Raw genomic sequence first — 22,681 nt, 5'->3', positions numbered from 1 at the left:
AAGGAAAGTGGGGGAGGGGGGGGGGGGGGGGGTTATGCATGGGTCCCTTCCAGCATTGGACAAAAGGTAGGAGTCAAAATGACTACTTGTCAAGCGTAGCTACCAATATCCCCCCTCCCCACTTTCCTTTCCGCTGTTCCCCTACTTCACAAAAAAAAATTCATTTCTTTCCCCTACCGTCCCTTCATCAATTGTAGAACCATCGTTTCAAAAGACGAGATGGTGTTGGTTAGAGAAATTATTGAAACTTTGGATCCTATAAATGCAGCTGTTGAACAATTGTGCACAGACGGCAAAGTTGCACGTTATACGAAGCAAATTTAGCTCTTAATTTTATGCTCGAAAAACTTGCTTCCCAAAATACCAATATGTATTGCCAACGAACTTTTTGAAGCACTAAAGGACCAAATTAATCTTTTCCCATTCTTATCTAATCCGGCCACAAGAACGACGATAACAATAATAATTTTGGAATATTTTCCAAAACACCGCGAAGTGTTTTAATAAAACAAGCTGATGACAATGAGATTGAAGAAATAATGGATGAGACATCGGCAAGGTTGATTATCACGAAAATGAAGATGATGATGATAAGCTGACCATGAAGGAGAAATTTGAAAGAAAGACTACAGTAACTCAAAGCAGTTCCAGTTCCAGTTTTGACGACTTCGAGTACACCTAAATTTCAAAAAACTCTGCGAAGTGAAGTTACTTACGTCGAAGCTGAAGGATTAAAAGGCAAGTACTAAACTATACTTTTCGATGCTCTGAGTACGGTCAACCCTACGTCGGTAGATTCCGAGAAAGCACTTTCGGTATCTGGGAATTCCGTCACAAAGATTCGTTCCCGCATTGAAGACAAACCGTTAAATATTCTGTGTACCTCGAAACCTTATTTCTGCAATCGCTAACTCTGTTGTCACTAAACATTTAAATATTATTAAATAAAAAAGTTGTTTAGGTTTTTACCTTTGTTATACTATAACAAAGTATAACTATAACAAGTTTAAAAATTGGTCGAAAATCACGAAGTTGATCCGAGGCCCGGAGGGCCGAGTCACATATACCAATCGATAAGGTTCGACGAATTGAGCAATGTCTGTCTGTGTGTGTGTATGTGTGTATGTGACGCTTGACTTTAGTCGTCTGTTTCTCGGAGATGGATGAACCGATTCGTTTTCTATCACGCTTATTTGAAAGGTGTTATCACCTTGCAGATCACTATTGAATGGTTTTGCGGTCCGACATTTTGTTTAAAAGTTATAAGCAAAAATGTAAAAACTACGTGACATGATTTTCTCCGGAACCGCTCAACCGATTTCAACCATTTTAGTATCAAATGAAGGCTCTTGTGACTGCAAATTTTTTGGGAGAGTTTTATCGCAAACAATCAAGCGGTTCAAAAGTTATGCTTAAAAATGTGCTTTTTCAAGGTGTCAATTAGTCGAACGTTTCTCAGAGATGGCTAAACCGATTTATGCGCTATTAGTCTCATTTGGTAGGTAATATAGCCTCATAGATCACTATTGATTTGTTTTTTGATTGGATGTTTAATTTGAAAGTTATGAGCAGTCGTGTACAGCATAATAAAATTTACAATTATTTATAACGATTTTAACCAGATAAATAATCAGATTTCAATTATTTTAATATCAAACAGGAGGCCTTAACGCTGTGAACATATCTGCTAAATCTTATTAGAATTGGCCTAACCAGTCAAAAGTTATTTGAAAAACATTGTTGAAATTATTTAAGTAAACTTTACTGATCCAAATAGAAAAAAAACGCGATCATGTGCTCTAGCGTAAAAATGTTTAATTTTCCAGGTGGTGTGTCTTCGGGAAAGTTTATTTATAAAAACTGGCGCAACTTTTTACACTATTAGGGTGACCGTAAATCTACCTATTACGGTGATACAAATTTTTTGTTTTTTTTTAATGCGTCCAAAAAAGTACAGTGTCTTCACAAAAGTTATAGAACACAGTAAAATAAGCAACTTTGCTGTACATAGTAACTATCTACCTCTTACTGGTTGCGAAGTGTCACGATTTTTTTAAAAATGCAGCGAAAATTAAAAAGTTGGGATATCGAAAAGCGGTTACGTCACAATTTAGATAAGTAATTTTTACACGTAAAAAAAAATCACCCAAATCGATCCTCTAAGATACTGCGATACACGCACAGTCGCTGAAAACATATGATTTCGAGGAGAGTGCGTTTAAACTATTGTACAGCACTGCACTTCCCTTCAAGTGATATAACAGTTTTACTGTAAATTCTCAACGAGACCACATACCGAAAAATACTATGGGTTCAATATTTCTAAAGATAAAAGCCTTCTGAAAATGCAAAACAAACAAGTTTTTCGACTTTCCAGTGAGGGTCCCCCTTAAATATCAATCCTGCCCCAGGAATTTGTCACACGATTTTTTGATTGCTTTCAAGTATTCTACAAATCTGTGAGTATATTACATATGCATGCATATGTGTTGATGATAACTACCATTACTGCCTATAAATGCATAACAGTCCCATGTGATTTTCACCACTTTTGAGATGAGCCTGGGAATCATCTTTAAATTGTTCATGCTTTCAATATTTCAAACAGTAATGTTATGTTTGTTCCCAAAATTTAAAAAAAAAATGAAACTATGTCAGTTACAAATTACAAATAAACGCAACAGTCTTAGTAGTGAAAATATAACAATAAACATCTGCTTATAGAAAATGCATGGACCGATTTGACTGAATAACTAACAAATGCAGAGTTTTGTGGCCTAGAAGAATTCTATTGAACAGAATTTGGATCGTATGTACGGTTCCGCAGATATTCCGGAACAACACGTCCGGGAATGTTTCGGATCGTGGATCAGTCTCTGAATTCAGCTAAAGTACAATATATGACATCTTTAAGTACTCAAAATTGCAAAAGTAGCTCATTTGTCGACATATAAAGTGTCCAGGGTTACGTTGGCCACATTCTAGGAACGTTTCGAATACATCCAGGAAAACGGACAGTTGCTCACTTAAACCAAACCCCAGAATGTCACCCCGCTATTAACTCAAAATAACAAATTGTACAAATAAAAGGAAGACATTTTTTATTGCTTTGGAATATTATACAAATTTACTAGTATATTACATAGACATGCATATGTATTGATGATAACTATCATAGTGTTATCAAAAAGCTGAGTTCCGAAGGCGTGTCGAATTCTAACTCAAATAACAAATGAGATGGTATAACAAAGGTTCCTTTCACCAATAGGTGGATTAAATCGGGTTTTTATGAGGTCATTATGGAGTCTATGTTACGCATTATCCAGCCGTTCATCAAACATACAAGACTAATAACGTATAAATCGGTGTCGCCATTACTGAGAAACGTTAGACTAATAGATATTTTATATACCGTAAATTAGCTGATTTTTTCGGTGAATTTTTTGTGGTGAAGACGTAGGACTTCGTCTTTCAGGAAGGTAGCTGGTATAGGGGATCATTCCAAAAAATCGAAAAATGCAAGCGACACGAAAAATGAAAGATTTTGAGCGCTAATAGCTTAGCGGTTTTCAGATTGATTTTAAATAATTCTGTGCCAATTGATCGGAAAATCTTCTACGCATCAACTACAATAAAGAAACCGTACTATTGAAAAATTGGAAATAATGAAGCATTGTCCAACAATCCTCGCTCCGTGATTGGTTGCAAAAGACGCCATCATAGTTTCAACGTATATTTAGAAAAAAAATCACCTCTTTGTGTCTATTTCGACAGCCGGGGAAATGTTCTGCAGAACACTGACTTTTGAGAATTGTGTCAAAGGATGGCAATGTAACGAGTCGGAAATTGATGGAATGGGATGTCGTACATTTGTCACCCTCCTTCATCCGTTCTTTTGCAACATGACTGAATAATGTGTCTGTTGGATATCAGAGCTATGAGTGGTGGTCATTTCGGTTCACTAATGTGTTGTCGTTGGCTGGAACATACAAACAAAGAGCATTAGACCCATTGATTGAAACGCATCCCGCTTAGTGTGTGTAAAGCTATTTTGCATAAATAATGAGCGAATTTATTACCGGGGCAATAAAATGGATTAGTTTTCACATTCTCTTCCAACTAGCGACATATAGTACAATTCGTAGATTAGATCGCCAAAAGTGTCGTGTGACTATTCTCACCTAACAATGGCTTTGGGAAACAAAAGAAAACTTCTTTGAATTCCTGGAAATGAACATTGTAAAATTCACACCATCCAATCCAGCAGCAGCGGGAAGAAACTAAAGAAAGATTTATTTTCTGCAAAAAAATACAATAGCAAAGTAACACCAATCTTCTTTTATTCTTTTGTGGTTTCCATAGATGACTGCTGGTACATTTGTTAGAACCTTACTTGACATCTTGGGCCAAAAGGTGAACGAAGTGATTTGCCCGGATATAGTGTCGGTACTACCAGCCGTCTACACCGTGTTTCTCCCACACAAAAGGACTCGACTCGACATTTTCAAACCACACAAGAATCACTGAGCATACTGCAAACTAGCTATTGCTAACTACACTTGTTATGTAGGTATGCTCTGTTATGTATTGTACACGGATAGCATACATATGGTTTTTCAGCCCCGAAGCAGTGCACATGAGTGGCACTTCATCATTGCTCATTCCCGGTGCTGATAATTTCATTCATCCACCGAACACCATTGCACGTGCTATCATCGGATCAGGCTAGTATTGAATTCCAATACCTGCAACTAGAATTTCCACTAGAAAATCAATAGAAAACCTAGCTATTTGTTTTCTTGAATGTTCAACGACGAAAGAAGAAAATTTATGGCAATTAACAAAAATAAGTTTCGATTTCTCAGCGGTACTAGCCAAAAGCAATGCTGGTATTTGGATGATAAAAATCTAAACATAAGAGATAGTACTAAAGTCAGTTCTACTAATATCATTTGCCATTCTACACAGTTTTCACGTTTTCATCGCTGCAGCATAACGGCAACTTCGATGCCAGTGTCTTTCTTTCCCCAATTTCATCAATTAAATATTAGCCAATGCTTGCAAGAAAAGTTTCGCGAATACGAATGAAATCGATTTTGTCTCAACGTGTGCAGCGGTTCTTCCTTGGAATCTAGCAGGATATATGTCGATGTTTTTTATTCACTCAGTGATGGCAGTTTGTTTCAAGAAAAATAGCTACGCTATGATTCTGCCTTACTTTTACGTGGAATATATTATTAGTTTAAAATATAACAATTCTATAATACCTAGTGAATACTAATATTAATAGTTTGGGAAATTTTATTCTAACCAAGTTCTCCAAAAATCTATATCTTAGAGTTCTAGAAATAAACACTTACTTATTCAGCCGAGAGCCGAGGTGGCTCTTGTCGTATCAAGAATTCCTCTCCATTGTACTCGATCCTAGACTACTCGTCGCCAATTCGTTGCGCGTCTCGACACACGAAAGTCGGCTTTAACCTGGTCGAGCCATCTAGCACGTTGAGCCCCTCTATTCCTGGTGCATCCTTGCGACGTGACCGGCCCACCGTAGTCTTCCAACTTTCGCCAGGTGTACGATGGGAATCTCTCCAAGCAGTGCCTGTAGCTCGTGATTCATACGTCTCCGCCACTCTCCACTTTCCGTTTGTACTCCGCCAAAAATAGTCCGCAACACCTTTCGTTCAAAAACGGCAAGTGCACGTATGTCTTCCGTAAGCAAAGTTACTGTCTTAAGTCCGTAGAGGACTACTGGTCTTATTAGCGTTTTGTACATCGTCAGCTTTGTGCGGCGGCGTATGCTCCTCGATCGAAGCGCCTTGCGGAGGGAAAAGTAGGCTCGATTTCCAGCTTGAATGCGTCGTTGGATCTCCTTACTCGTATTATTGTCAGCGATGACTAGAGATCCCAAATATACGAACTCATCAACCACTTCCAGTTCATCGCCATCAATAGTCACTGTCCGTGGGAGGCCGTTGGTTTTCAACGCATTAATTTGTAGCCCTATCCTCCTAGTCTCCGTTTTTAGTCTGGCGTAGATTACCTCCGCCGTCCCACGTTTCTAGTAATGATGTCGAGGTGGTCTGCAAAGGCTAGGAGTTGGTTACTCTTACTGAAAATCGTTCCTCTCGTTTCGATGCCCACTTGCCGGATCACACCTTCAATAGCGATATTGAATAGCATACAGGACAGCCCATCCCCTTGCCGTAACCCACTGCGCGATTCGAAAGGACTTGAGAGTGTCCCCGAAACGCGCATGTAGCACATCACTCGTTCCAGAGTAGCTCTGGCCAGCCGCGTCAGTTTATCCGGAAAACCGTACTCATACATTATCTTCCATAGCTGTTCGCGTTCGACGGTATCGTATGCTGCTCTGAAATCCACGAAAATATGATGCGTGGACACGTTGTACTCTCGACATTTCTGGAGGATTTGCTGGAGAGTAAAAATTTGATCCGTAGTAGCATGTGCCCCCCTAAATCCCGCCTGATACTGTCCTACGAAATCTCTTGCTATTGGGGATAGACGACGCAACAAAATCTGGGAGAGCACCTTGTTGGCGGCGTTGACCAGCGTAATGCCACAGTATTTACAGCAGTCTAACCGGTCGCCCTTTTTGTAGATGTGACAGACTACGCCTTCCATCCACTCCTCTGATGGTTTCTCTTCTTCCCAAATCCTTGAAATCAGTCAGTGAAGTGCCGTTGCTAGCGTTTCTTGGCCATTTTTGTAGAGTTTAGCCGGGAGTCGGTCCTTTCCAGCGGCTCTATTATTCTTCAGCAACCGATTTCTCGCCGGACCTCTTCGAGATCGGGAGCTAATACGCTGTTGTCGTTTGTAGGTACTCCGAGGTTAACTTCCATTGCGTCTCCTGCTGCTATGTCGCCGTTGAGGTGCTCATCGAAAAACTGCTTCCATCTATCGAACACCTCGCGTTCGTTTGTGATTAGATCCTCTCCCCTTTCCCTACACATGTCAGGTTTGGGTGTGTGGACCTTGCGAGTTTGGTTCACCTTCTCGTAAAACTTGCGGGTGTCATTAGCCCGGAATAGTTGTTCAAGCTCCTCATGATCTCTGTCCTCCTTCTGGCGCTTTTTCCTCCTCAGGATCGTGGTCAACTCATTCATCGCTCGTCGATACTTAGCCAAATTTTCTCTCGTGGAAATGCTCAGATAGTTTTCCCAAGCTCTTTTTTTCCTCTCTATTGCTTTTTGGCATTCCTCGTCAAACCAATCATTTCGTGCACTCGAGGTTTCCACACCTAGCACCGCGGTTGCGGCCTCGTTGACGGCCGAGCGTATCCTACTCCATCCGTTTTCGAGGGTCGAAGCATCTAGCTCCACAGAGGAAGGCAGAGCTTCATCCAGTACGCGCGCGTAGTTTTCGGCAGTTCGCGGGTTGTCTAGTTGCCGAATGTTTAACCGAGGAGGGCGACTTTGTCGCGAGGTATAAACCGTCAATAGTTTTGAGCGCACCCGTACTGCTTCCAGGTAGTGGTCAGAGTCACTATCCGCACCCCGTAGGGAGCGTATGTTGGTGATGTTCGAGAAAAACCGGCCCTCGATGAGAATATGGTCGATTTGGTTGGAGGTTCGGTGGTCAGGTGATCTCCAGGTGGCCTTGTGGATATCTTTGTGAGGAAAGAAGGTGCGTTTGATCACCAAGCCTCGGGAAGCCGCAAAATTGATGCATCGCTGGCCGTTATCGTTTGTGTCGGTGTGCAGGCTATGGGGCCCGGTCTATACATTGCTTCCCTGCCAATTTGGGCGTACATATCCCCGATGACGATCTTGATGATCCGTGGTGAGCATCCACCCCTTCCTATTCCTCCTGTTTTCCTTCCCGTCCTCATCAGGTAAATGATGACACGGGCAAGATGGGCAAGGCACAAATCTTCCACATGATTGTGAGGAACGTGCTGCTCGAGCCAAAGATGCTGATACCTGATACCTGATACCCGTGGTGAGCAGTTGTCGTACGTTGCCTCCAGCTGCGCATAGAACCCTTCCTTTTCGTCGTCGGGTCTACCTTCGTGTAGGCAATGCACGTTTATGATGGTGAAGTTGAAGAAACGGCCTTTTATCCTCAATAGACACATCCTCTCGTTGATCGCGTTCCAGTCCTTTATGCGATTCTGCATTTTGCCCAACACTACGAAGCCCGTTCCCAGCGCGTTGGTCGCTTCACCACTCTGGAAAAATCGGGCTCTGCCGCCACGGATCCTCCACACCTTCTCGCCTTTGCGACAGATCTCCTGCAGTGCCACGATGCCAAACTTTCGGGGTTCTAGAAATAAAAAGTGCTCGAAAAAATTTACAGTGCTGCATGAAGGTGTATATAAAAGTTTTTTGGACGGGTGTTCGACAACGGACTAAATCTTTGTGTTACAGGAGACCCCCCAAAAATGTCGCGAATACCGAGTTCCTACGCACCATTTATTCGTAGATTTCACCTATGATACTATCGATCGGATGATGGACGAAAAGGGGAAGCTGATACACCATGGGATGGTGTACAGTGCTGTGTGAGGATATCAGACTTGTTATCAAGACCGTTTGAAACACGCAGGAAACTTCAACAAGGCAATGGCAAATCCTGCCTCCTGTTCAACATTGGGCTAGAAGATATTATGAAACTTGCGAGTTTTAACATGTGGGGCACGATCTTCAATAAATCCAGTCAAACATTTATTTGTTTATTTGACGAAGTGGACATTGTTGTTAGAACGTTCCAGGTGGTTGCTGTGCAGTATTACAAGCTGAAACGAGAAGCAGAGGAGGTCGGATTAGTCGTGAATACATTTAAAACCAAGTACCTGTTAGTAGAATGAACCAAGAGCGATCGAGCTCGCATAAGATAGAGTGTGGCAATAGACGGGGACGAGTCGTGATCGACCGATCCTTTTTTTCTACCGCAGTCACACCAACGCGCATTCAAGTTCACACCGTCCGTTTAGAGGTGGAATACGAACGCTACACGCTATGTCTGAAGGGTGCGATTATGCAACTTTGATGTACATAAAATTTTCTTTCACAACGTATTAGTACAGGTCTTCACGATTCAGAAAATACTAATTTTAAAATAATCCATCGGGAAAAAATTGAAAAAAGTTAATTTGAATATTTTAGCTGTATTCAACCGGGATCATACAGAGTACTTTTGATCATGGAATTACCACATGCGTACACCTTCACGAACTCGGTAATTCTATGATCAAAAGTACTCCGATTTGGTTCAAACTTTGTGAATTTGCTGTTCTTTTTCTGATAAGTTGAGACCTGTAGTTTTTATTTGCCGCTTAGGGTACACACTCTTGGGATAGGGCGTGTCGACCACTTAGAGTGGTCCAAAAAATCATCATCTGTGTCATGACACTTTCTTTTAAATATTTAACTTTTGAATCGCTCAAACGATTACAACAATATTGATAGCAGTCGAAAGTTACATCAATGAGCATTTAATAAACGTTGCAATGTAACCTATATTACCTTTTATGAATAATATAATATTGGTTTGAAACCCAAACCATGACATAATTACCATAAACATTGAACATGTTTCCATGCAATGACAACAAATAAGCTCCCAGCTTTTATATATTTTGAAAGCTTAAAATTTTGTACAAAATTTATCAAAAATCTAGACACGTTTATCTTTTTGTTTATTTTGGAGATACAGTTTGTGGATACGCCTGTACCCGATCGGGGTATTAGATTTTTACTGCGCAAAACTCAAATTACTTCTCCCATGTTTCTATTCAAACGATTGAATTTGCTCAAATTCATCTAAATAACGAGAATTTGGAGCCTTTTGACATTATATCAAGCGGAACATACCGAAATTAGACAATGAAATATAGAATGAGTATCAATTAGGGGTTAAAACAAGGGGTCTTTCAATATTGAAGTTTTTATACTTGGTTAATTGAAAATAACTAAATGCTAAGAATTACATTTTTAACAACTTGACACTGTGGATCCCTCGCTCACCAATTTTCTAAAAGTTGATTTGTAGCCAATCCATCTTTGTCATATAATATTACCTAAATTTGCTATGAAATAATTAACAAACAGCATAGTTTCGTAAAGAAGAAAGATAGTGTTTTCAAATTAAGTGGAAATAATGTTAGCGGCCGTCTTAGATCTTTGATAAAATCGATTGATGTGCCAAAAACAAGTCAATTTCTTGAACTAATCTAATATGGTGACAAATCGAAGAGGACCACTAAAAATGTTTCACATAATTTGAATTTCTTTTTACAAAACCGTTTCATTTGTTATTTATTTATATAGCAAATTTAGGGAATATCACACGATAAAAATGTTGAAGTTCACCAAAAATCAACTCTTTTTAATACTGCCTGGCCACTTGGCGAACGAGGGGTCCACTATTTCGAGTTATTTAAAATGAAATTCTCTATATTTAACCTTTTTCATTCAATCAAGCACAAAAATTTAAATATTTAAAGATCTCGTGTCAATAGTGGCATTTAAAAGTTCAGTATTCAAAGGAAGGTGTCATGACTGGGATGCTGATTTTTTGGACCACCCCAAATTAAGAGGGAGCGCCCTAAGCGCCACATTAAAAATTCGGGTCTGAAATTTCCATAAAAAGAACCAATTCACAAAGTTTGAACAAAATCGGAGCACTTTTGATGATGGAATTACTAAGTGCGTTACCTGTATCCGGTTGATTACAGCTAAAATATTCAAATTAACTTTTTTCAATTTTTTCCCGATGGATTTTTTTAAAATTAGCATTTTCTGAATCGTGAAGACCTATACTAATACGCTGTAAAAGAAAATTTTATGTACATCAAAGTTGCATAATCGCACCCTTCAGACATAGCGTGCGCTATGCATAACACAACTGGCAGTTTGCTCAGTTAAACGCCGAATGCACGCAACAGAATGAACGCGTTCTAAAACTTTTTGACATCTTCGTTTCGATCAAGTTGCCTTTACCGTTTGGAGCAGCGAATGACTGCAAAACAGTCAAATGACTGGCAATCACCACGCTAACGAAAAGCGACCGCACAATCGTATGATTCAATACTACAAAAAAAACAACCACTACATGTGCATGGAGAAGTCGGTCGGACTCCGTCCAATACAAACGAATATTTCGCTTGCGTCGGACCGACGTCTGGGTGACAAACTATTACTGTGAGCAGCCGATTTGGAGACAAAAAGAGAAACGAAAAAATACGTCACCGTATGCTTCCAGTCAGTTTGCAGCTTATATTCTCAAAGCGCAAAGCAAAACGGGAGATTGACTGTTTGCTTTTGCTGAGGTGCCGCATGAATTGTAAGACGGCAGCAGCACAAGCGGCAGATTGACTGGATAAGAAAAACAGTCAAATGATCGTTCAAAAAGCGGAGTTTGAATGCGGAAAGTTCGCATTCACGGCAGTCACATTCAACTTGCGATCCCTTTTCAAGCCCTGTCGTGAGCGAATTGGTGTACCTCGCCCAAGTAACAATTTGGGTTTTATTACACTCTTATAATGGCATTTAAGACCAAAATTGGTCTTGAAGACCACCATAAGAGTACAATAAAACTCACATTGTTGCTTGGGCGGGTCGTTGATGACGTCGGCTGTTTATATCCTCAGAACACTATACTGCTCGCTCGTAAGCAGTGTTCTCGAATATGTCGAAAAATATGTTTAGATTAAGCTAAGATTAGAATAAGCAGTTATTAGTACCAAGTAACATGCCTGTGCGATGTTTTATTATATCGAAGATTAATAAACATATTGAAGAGGTATAACAACTGCGGCAGAGTAATACGCAGAAATATTCTTGCCGGAAGTCGTGCTAACTACGGACTCCACAAGGCCCTAAGGTCTCATAAGCTTTACCCCCGTACTAAATGTATCAAAAGTATGTATCAGAAAGCTACGCGTTATAGCTCAAAAACACGCTACAGGGCAAGGGTGAGCTCGATGAAGCCCCTCTTGAGGACTATTGGAGTATCGTTAAAACAGCCATTAAGAGCGTCGCAAAGAACTCTTAGGCCGTGTGGCACAGAATCTAAATGATGAATTGTATAATGAGGAGTGCCAGCATATACTGAATAAGAAGAACGAATACTAACGCTGCACAGAGCCACTCGTCAAAATGTGGAGCAACAGAAGCAGAAGCCGAGTCGAGTTTACTACTCTTCCAGGAGAAGAAGTGCGAAGGAGTCCGAGGAACTCAAGCAGCTGTGACGTTTTCATGATACACGGAAGTTCAATCAAAAACTTAACGAAACTCGCAAGGGCGTGAGGGTGCCCGTAGATAGGGCTATTTTGACAGGTGACCATGCGATGATCGAAGATTGGAAGCAGTACTACGATGAAAACCCTGAATGGTGTGTAAGCGGAAAACCGTGATAATGACGGGAGGAAGCCATTGTGGCAAAACTTATCAAAATGGCCCGGACAAGTTGGCCAACTGTTTGATTCAATTGATCGCTGAGATTTAAGGTACGAACGGCTACCGCTCCACTGGTTAGAGTTAGACGAAGTTAGAAGGAGAAATTTTGTTATGCAGGCCTCTTGTTATGAAACGTAAAATCAGTAGGTAAGCGTAGAAATCGTCCGATTAATTAGTGCAAAAATATTAAAAATTTATCTGAAAATTGTTTTAAGCCTAACCAATTTTCGTAGCGTTCGCATTTTTGAATTTGTTCCAAATAAAATCCTACCTTCCTTTAAGACTACGTTCCTGCATCAGAAACGCTGGCAACACCCAATATAAGAGTGCTGAACTATTGAACAGATGAACGGTAGGAATAAAATTACTTTTCCTATGTGGTTGCTTAACGTGAGGTGAATTGCATTAGAAGGATTTTTTCCTCTATCAGTAGATCAGAGTTTTAATTTTTTTACTTGTCGTTCCTGTGATATTTTTACGAAAACACTAGAAAGTTCCAAACAGCAGACTTCTATCCGGGTGAATAGAGTATCACAAAGAATACGCTGGAGTACAACCGGAGTGAGTCAGCTAGAATAGATAACATTTAGATTTAACAGTCCAAACTCACATGCTTTGGAAAATAGATGTCAAATTAGAGAAATCGGAATTGATGAGTATCTGTTGAATAATGCACAAAGTTGTAATGATTGATATCTAACTAGAATTTGGAAAGGGTTTCGTGAGAAGTGAGCGTAGCGTCTTTAGTATTTAGTTTTTCGTCTATTGATTAAATTAAGCAACTAGATGGCAGTAAAAAAATCACGTATTATGGAACTCAAGCTTTCCACAAAATGTTTATTACTTCTAAAAAGGCAGAAAAAAATATTATTAATCAATCATTTTTCATCATTCAATGATGTCTTATCAAAGCGAAAATGATCACGAAGGGGCTCTCAGAACAGTGAATGTTTTACGCAATATTTATAATACAAATATTATCGTCCCATCATTTATATTGCTTAAGTCCGTACTGTGTTATATATATTTTGTTCCAAATACAGTTTGCAACTATTAGATAAGCTCTCAATTTCAATAAGACTAACGTTATATACCTTATACCGCAGCAGTCGTACAAAGCTGCAGTTGATTTCAAGCAGTCACTCCCCTAGAGCTCTCAAAAACAAAAACTCCATTGCATCATCTTCCAATCCAAAAGCAACTGCTGTTATTCCATTTTTTCTGCATTTCAACAGCTTTCACTAGCAAAAAAATGCATCTCGCTACACTCAAGAGTGCACGAGCTCATCACGCCGGGGAAAAATGTCTTCTCTATTTCCGCTTCCTATTCGGATCCGTTTTTTTATTCTCGATGAAACATATAAGGCTGAATGTCGTATCTGGTAAATAACGTTGATTGATGTTTCGAACCAAACTACATTCCGTATTTGGATCACAATGACAGCAGCATTATGCCAGCATGTTATTTTGTCGAATAACTCGAATGAGGACGCGAACTATTAACGGTTTGGATAAGAAACACACAAATATTTACCAATTCATCGGATATGGTCAACTTTTTGAAAAGTTTTGAAACCAATTTTATTCAAAAGTGAATTCAAGATATATTATCAATATATAGAAATTTTACTGTAGTGGAGTTCAGTTTGGAACAAATTTAGTATAAGTTCGATACACCTGAATTTTTACCGTACTCAATTATAATGAGATCAAGAAATTTTAAACACCAAATTGTTATGCACTCTATAAAAAACAAAATTTTCAATAGATAAAATTATTCTGTTCAAAACGTCATTCAAATACATTTAAAAAGTTGTCAACGATTACTCATCCAACGCCACTCTCCTCGGAAATAAAAACTCCATCGCATCGCCCTCCAACAGAAGTACCGACTGCTTCACGTCCTCTGCCATCTCGTCGGCAGTTTCGTCCGAAATCCACTTCTCCTTTTCAGCCCGACAGAGTGGATCATCATCGCATGGTATAAGCAAGTCATCTCCACTTCCGCTCGCTTCCAACGGGTAACATGCATCCGGATCTCGCATGTCCTCGTAGACGCACTTCTGATGGGGGAAACTGAATACTGTTCCCAGTGCACACGGGCGTACCATTTCGGTCCAAACGAATTCCTCAACCGGAACGCACTGACAGAAGTATTCTGCGAGCTCGTGACAAAACAAGGTGTTTATCTTTACTATGTTATCGCACGAGGATGCGATACATCCAGCGGGATCGGGAAGCCTTCCGTGTGCCAGAGCGACAGTCAGCAGTGATACCAGCGTAGAAATGATAACTAAAAATATGCAGCTTTAAATATTTTGTTATTGAATTCAATTTAAATTACGCTAACCATTTTTAGCCATTTTTAATCTGAAACAAATTGCAGACTGTTGACTACACTAGTGGGGATAAGCAGTAACCTGATACTGAGCTTAGCAAATATTTAAAACTCCAATTATGATACCGACAGCAAATCTTATCTCGAAGTGGCATCATTATAGGAATATATTGCTGTTTGGAAGGAGCGTAGTGAGACACTTTGAAACCCGGGTAAAAAAATGTTTTTAATCGTATTGAAAGAAATGCATTCGGGAGTTGCTCAAATTTACGAAGCCCTAAACTAATAACCCCACTTGATCCCCCTTCCCTCACTGTGCCGCTAATGTTTATAAATGTATGAGCGATGTAAATAAAGATTTATTGTTTCGATTGAGATAAATAAAGCTTCTGTTATGGTATAATTTGATAAACGAAAAAAAAATGGAATTGCAGTGTGTTGGGCAGAATGCAAGATCGTGTGATAGATTGGAAGGAATTCAACGCGAGAATATGTCTATTGATGATAAGGAGCCATTTCTTCAATCAATTCATTATCAACGTGCACTGCCCATAGGAAGGTAGACCCGACGTGACTGGAGGCAACGAATGGCAGCTGTTGGAGATATGAACGCGCAGGTCGGTAGGAAAGAAATGTATAGAGCGGTGATACGGCATCATAACTTGCACATCGACACAAGGATACATAAATTTCGCAGCTTCCCAAGGATTAGTGATCCGAAGCACTTTTTCCCTCGCAATAATATCCACAAAGCCATCTGGAAATTACCTGACTAAAGTACAATAAGCCAGATTGACGACGTTCTGATAGATGGTCAGTCAACGATTCGTCACCATCGTCGTCGTCAGCAGCGTAGAGCAGTCCAGAGTTCCAAGCAGTCGTCTTCATTCAACTCGATCTTGAGCCACTCATCGCCAATCTTTGCGACGGCGTGTCCGGCCTATCGTAGCCTACCGATTCGCCCGATAATACGAAGGAAATCACCCAAAGCAGCAAACTCCTATCCTTACCTCCTCGTGATACAAGCCGGAATACGAGCAACTTTGGCAGAGATCGAGTAACCAACTCCGGTGAAAACTACGGTCGTATTTCGACAGGGAAGGAGGCACTGTGTTGACTTGGCACCTAAGATGACAGCCTCATTACGAGACTCGGCAGCATGGCCCTAATAAGGCCACCTCCCTAAATCAATTACTGCGAAAATTCAAGTGAATACGGGTCGGAACAGTCGGCATCAACCTATTATTGTAACCTTTTCTTGTAGGAAACTACAGTCATCCCAGTATTATGGGCCAGTTAAGCATGATGATGCTACAAAATTATTGGTAGAAACGCAGATTTAAATAATTTACAGTTTATTTATAATCTAATTGGTTATAAATATATCATAATTTGATGTTCAGTAGGCAATCTTGTTCCAAATTCACACACTTTTTTGCAGAACAACAAAATGTAAGCATATTCCATTCCCAGTATTATGAGCCACTTTTAAACCTGGTCAGAATTATGGGTCAATGTTCCCAGTATTACGGGTCAGTAAAACAAAATTGGTTTTATTTCGAGAAAGCCGCGCGTGTGTGTGTGTGTGTGTGTGTGTGTGTGTGTGTGTGTGTGTGTGTGTGTGTGTGTGTGTGTGTGTGTGTGTGTGTGTGTGTGTGTGTGTGTGTGTGTGTGTATGTGTGTGTGTCTGCGTGTTCGTGTGTGTGTTTTTTTACCGTGAGGAAAAGCTCAATGCCTGGTACACTGATGATGCACTGCATCACGTGGCACGGTGTGGGACTCTAACCCACTAAAAACCTCACTGCTTCTGGCCCCAAATCCTCCTGGGACCACCGCTAGGTATTACTTCGGGATGAGGGCGTGCCTATGCACTACTCCGCTACCTGTCGAGACGTGCACCGATGCTGAGATGGCGACCAACTTAACGTCCATCTCTTCACGGCCACCCTCGCAGGATTTCTTTGCGAAAGTGGAGCTAGCATTGCGACCGCATTCACAGGAACTTTACCCGTCGAGACGTGAGCCAAATCAGGAGTGCCTTCCAACAGCCCGCACATGGCCTGATAGCGGGATTTCTCCACCTGTCGAGACGTGACCTGATAAGGAAGTGCCCTCCAACATAACGCGCACCCCGCACAGTCACTATCGCAGGATTTCTTCCATTTTCACACTGAATATTGTTCATCTAGGTACAAGGACTATTTTGGGAAAGATCCTATCCCCTACACATATGACTGAGTCTAGGGTTTTACCGCGCCCAGAATCGCGTTGCTTTTGATGTGTGTGTCATATGCGGCCTAGATACGTCCATTCAATGGGCCACCTTATCCTCTATACGCTCATCATCCCTCTTTTGAAGCTAGGCATTACCGACTTGCTGATCTGCCCTCCATTTTCGCTGTAGCTCAACCAGAATTCTTGAAATTGATCAATTGACGACGTTCCAAGTGCCCTCATCTAGACACATTTTCTCAACAATGTTGTCTACGTTTAGAGCGACATATCCTCGCGCACCGCTTCAAATCTGGGGCATAAAAAGACCACATACTCGGGTGTTTCTTTAATCACCCAACTGTCAAAAACAGCGAATACTGTTGATCTATATGCTTGACCCATAATACTGGGAAAAGTTAATTTTGCTCCCAGTATTGTGGGTCATTGTTTAATTTCGTCTATTAAAGCGGAAAATGCATTTTTCTAGGTGGTTTCACCGTAATTCAATGAATACATACCTATTCCCTTGCTCTCCATCCATTTTACGCTCAGACATACAAATTTACGCCGCTATTCAGCTTATAATTCACGACCGACTTTTTATTACAACCACAAAAATAACATCAAATCGACAGTCGATTGGAGCCAAGTAACAACTATCGAAAAATTAAGAAAATTAACGCATTGGAACTAAGTGTATTGCTGTCAAGCACGCAGTAGAATGTTGCTTCTATCTACTGCACTCATATTCGATTGTTAAATATTAATTTGTTACGTATAAAACTAACGTAAAGTGTACACTGGCCCATAATACTGGGTGGCCCATAATACTGGGTGGCCCATAATACTGGGGTGACTGTATTTGTTTAAAATCAGATTTAATACATACGCACAAGGTGGGTATATGGAAAAAGGCTTTGTTTGTCTTCCGTTATAGCATTTTTTGAAACGGTGGTTCTACAATTACCCACAAGAGTGGAAAGGTAAGGGAGGAGGGGGGGGGGGTAATTGGTAGGTACGCTTAACAAGTTGTCGTTGTGACTCCTACCTTTTGTCCACTGCTGGAAGATGCATGGGTCCCACTCGAGGTTGGTCTATTTCCGTTATATAGGTATTTTCGGAGAGCACACAGATACATAAGTTGCTGCGGAACAGAAGGCGGGAGCCTACTGGAAAGATCCAATGAGGGGGCACGAGGAACGTGTGAATGTATGTTCCGCCATAGCTCCGGAACACCTGGACGGTTCTTCATCAATCTTGACACACATGCTGTTTGACACAAGAGAATCAGCGAAAGAAGGCCACCGTCTATAACAAGAAGATGAGATCACAATAAGCAAAAAAGGCTTTGTTTCTCTTTTCCATTATAGGAATTTTCGAAGAGCAAACAGATGCATAAGTCCCCTTTGGGCAAAAAGGGAAAACTAACCGGAGGGAGGCATGGTGGTTAGGAGAAACGTAAGTATGTATATATGCTACGCTATAACTTCGCCTGAACTATTCTGCATCAAACTTGGCACACATGTTGTTTGACATAATAGTATCCGCACAAGGACTGTGTCTGTTACAAGTGGGGATATCCAAATAAGTGAAGGAGGGCTCTTGCATTTGGACCGAAGGGTCAGTCCCGGCGTAGTGGTTAGCATTCACGCCTCTCACGCCAAGGAGCTGGGTTCAAATCCCAACCCCGCAGAAGTTACGAATGACCCAAGCTGGTTAAAGTGACTATATTCTAAAAAAAAATTGGATCGAACGTAGTTGTACAAGTACAAGTCTCTGGATGACAAGAGAGATGGGGAGATCTGAAAACTAGGGGACGCCGTATTTCGGGGGAGGGGGGTTAAAATAAAGAAAAAGGCTTTGATTCTTCTTACGATACCGCATATACAGCAATACTGCCCAACATCGCAGATGCTGACGTTTCTGTTGGCTAGAGGGCAATGTGAATACATAGACAAGTGAGGAAGAAAATACATTTTCTTGGTATTAGAGAAGTTAAAAATGTAAACAAAAAATAACTACGTCACTATTTGAATGGGTTTGGTACACTCAAAATAATTTTCACGTCGAAATTACGTGAAAAGTTATGTGATTATTTTTCATCTAACTTTTCCTGTACTATTTACGTGAATTTAACGTAGTTTGCATTAGTATGCGTGCATTTACGTGGAAATCAGATAGATGTTATTGTATTTTCCAATAATGTTCAACTGAAAGTCACGTAACTCCCTGTAGAGAAATTTACGTGATTTTTCACGTGGAAAGAACGTGTAGATTACTTTGTGTGTATGGGAGTTATTGAGCGGCCTGAATGTATTTGTGTGAAAATAGCAGTTGTACGCATACTAATTGAGCGCTTCTCCACACCTGTCTATTGATCCTCATTGGCTAGAGGGGAAACGAAGAGTGAAGATAAATAAAAACGCCATCGCAAAGTGTTCTGGAAAAGCAAAATAGAAAGTGTTTCGAGGCTAATTATAAATCATTTCGATCAATTACCGTTTTAACGTGCGAAATAGTACAGGGTTAGCGAAATAGCGCCTGATAAGTGGTAGAAGAAAGTGTTTCAAGTGGTAAGAAAGAAGTTAATATTTATTTTGAAACAATGATTCTACAATTGATGAAGGGACGGTAAGGGAAAGTAATGAAGGATTTTTTTTCCGGGAATGAAGGGGAAGGGTGGAAAGGAAGGGGGGGGGTAATAGGTAGCTATGGTTAACAAGTTGTCGTTGTGACTCCTATCTTTTGTCCAATGCTGGAAGGTGCATGGGTCGAACCAAGCTGTAATCAGAGATTATAACCGGATTTGAACCGGGGTTCAAAGAGACATCATTTTTATTGCTTGAATTGTAATTATTTAGAGGCTGCCGATAAATGGAAAATAAAACATCATTATACACACTGTTCATTTCGCCCCCATAGTGAGGTGTTCATTTTACCCCTAAAACACCAATTGTTTTCAAGTGTTTATTATAAATAAACAGGTGATAAAAATATTTGAAATTTTCGACAGATCCTCAGGATAATGATAAGCAAACAACACTAAATGATACTAATAGTCGAAATTTAGTTTGTTTCGCCAAAATAGCTTATTTACTAATAGTGGAAATTACCATCGGCGTCAGATTTCAGCAAATATTTTTTACTTTTCCAATTTTTTTACATTGGAAAGTTTATGATCACCATATATTGTCTCAAACAGCTTGAAATACTTCTAGGAGAAGATACCTATTGATCTGGAACAGATTTTAATCGGATACTGGGTATTTGACTGCCTGTTCATTTTACCCACAGTTACCCTACGCCTCTTTTCGAGAGTTTCAAGTCCCAGCAGTTTGCACCATTTTTATTGCCACCGGGTCGTCGTATGTTCGAATCTCAACTGGGCCATGCCGCTACAGAGTTAATAGGATCTTTGCACTAGGCTCGTAATTTTCCTGTGCTCTAATAACCGGCTGTGAAGTATGTCGATAAAGAAGGGTCAAGTCTTAGAAAAGACGTTTAAGCCCAAAGCTTTGCTTTGAAGTCTGTCGATAAAGAAGGGTCAAGGTCTTAAGGACGTTTATACCCATGGCTTTGCTTTGCTTTTATTTTTTGACGTAGGACTACGTCTTTGTTTACTATACTGGGACTGGGTAGCACTTTGTAAAAACGAAAAATAGAAGTGTAACGTTTGAATGAAATATTTCAAACGCTAATAGCTACTATACTACTGAACGAAACATAACAGTTAATATGTCGTTGGATAGATAAAATGTCCAGCAATTTTATAGTAACATATTAATAATAATTTTTTATACGCTAAATAGTGAAAATGTGTGTAAAGTTTTAAGGTCGAATTTTCCCATACATTTCCCTTGTGATCGCCTAGCTTCACAGGCACGGACGACAATTAGATACACCAAAGGATTTGGATCCAAATGATAACCTTTGAGACCACTTTGTAAACCACACCCCTTTTCCAATCCAATTGGCAACATCGATGGCTATTGACGGCAACACCGACCCCAAAGACAAGCGGAATCAGCGGGCAATGGCCAACGTGAATCCCACACGATGCACTTTACGTTACATTTTGCATTATCCCCATCGCAGACATGTGAAATTTTTCGATAGCTTGCTCAATCAGTGTAGGACAATCATTTAAGCAGCAGTAGCCGATATGGTTTCCTCCACCACCTACACTAGCTTACAAGTAGCAGCGGCAGTGCCAGTGACTATAAAATGGTACACTTGGTTCGCCGCCTGTTCATTTATCGCACGATCGCACTGACGGACGGTCAGTATTTACCGTCGACGGCTATTGGTGGGGCAACACCAGTAATTGGCGGCAACGCCGATGGCAAATGGAGGCAAAAACGATGGAATTTCGGCGGAAACACCGGCAATTGGAGGCAAACCAACGGCTTGGGATGGCAATTGGTGGCAAGACCAAGGACATTTCGCGGCAACACCGGTTGTTAGTGGTAACATTAATGGCAATTGGAGGCAAAGCCGATGGCATTTTGGCGGTAATTTCGATCGCAATTATCGTAAACCAACACTGATGGCAAACGGAAACGGAACGACTGACTGGCAGTAAATTCAGCAGCAGGCCGTTGTGGTTTTAAACAGTTCTTATAAGAGCTATAGTAATTGAAGAATGGAAAATTTTTTCTACACTTTCTAAATGGTTAACGTTCCATTCGGATAATTATTTGAACAGCAGCAGCAGCCGATCTGGTTTCTCCCACACCTACACTAGCTTACAAGTAGCAACGGCAGTGCCAGTGACTATAAAATAGCACACTAGGTTCGCCGTCTGCTCATTTATCGCACGATCGCACTGACGGACGGTCAGTATTTTGATAAAACTAATCCATTTCTACTTTACAGTGATTTGGTATTTCCTATCACTCCTGTATTAGCGGGCAACCATCATCCCAGAGTCTAAAGGACCGAATAGCGACATCCATCTATATATTGGCAACAGTAATTATAGTACTGATTTTTAAGAAGTGCTATCAGCACAAACATAGTTCTTTTCAGGGCCACCAAACAATTTCAAACGGTTTTTTTTTCAAAACCACCATTGATTCAATGAAGAATTAAATCAGAATATTTCGCTCTTCTTTTACAAATAAACACTCAAACAATGATACTCACAGATACTCAAATATGCATATGCCATAAATGCAGTTTGCATTAGTCTTCGATTTAATGATCAGACATAAAGTTATACTTCATCGATTAAAACATGTTACCAATGTAACGAGTATTATGTGAAAATATGAAAATATAGAACTGCTGGTAATATCGAATCTACAAATGTCATTTGTTAGGTCAAGCAAAGCGACAGGTTAGAAGCGGAGAACGAAACGAATGACATAATCTCACCATCATAATAAATCCATATGGCACAGTCCTACGTTACCCTTTCGTACAACCCTTAGGGCTGTATACCTTGTAGTTTTTACAAAGTTAGAATAGATTATTTTAAATATTGCGGGGTCATTTTTATCAAAAATCTTATCTGTTTTTATACGACAGACTTCGCAGCCAGCTGGTAGAGTACAGGACAATTGCAGGGCCATTTGCTACGATCCTATTGACTCCAATAGCCTGTCCCAGCCGAGATTCGAACATACGACGACTGGTTTATTAGGCCAGCATCATACCTCTAGGCTAACTGGGAGGCATGACACGACAACACATTCTCTTTTAATAA

The sequence above is a fragment of the Sabethes cyaneus genome, chromosome 2 (assembly GCF_943734655.1).
Source record: "Sabethes cyaneus chromosome 2, idSabCyanKW18_F2, whole genome shotgun sequence".
NCBI classification, from domain to species: domain Eukaryota; kingdom Metazoa; phylum Arthropoda; class Insecta; order Diptera; family Culicidae; genus Sabethes; species Sabethes cyaneus.
The sequence above is the reverse complement of the archived record's forward strand: the minus strand, read 5'-3'. Positions refer to the sequence as shown.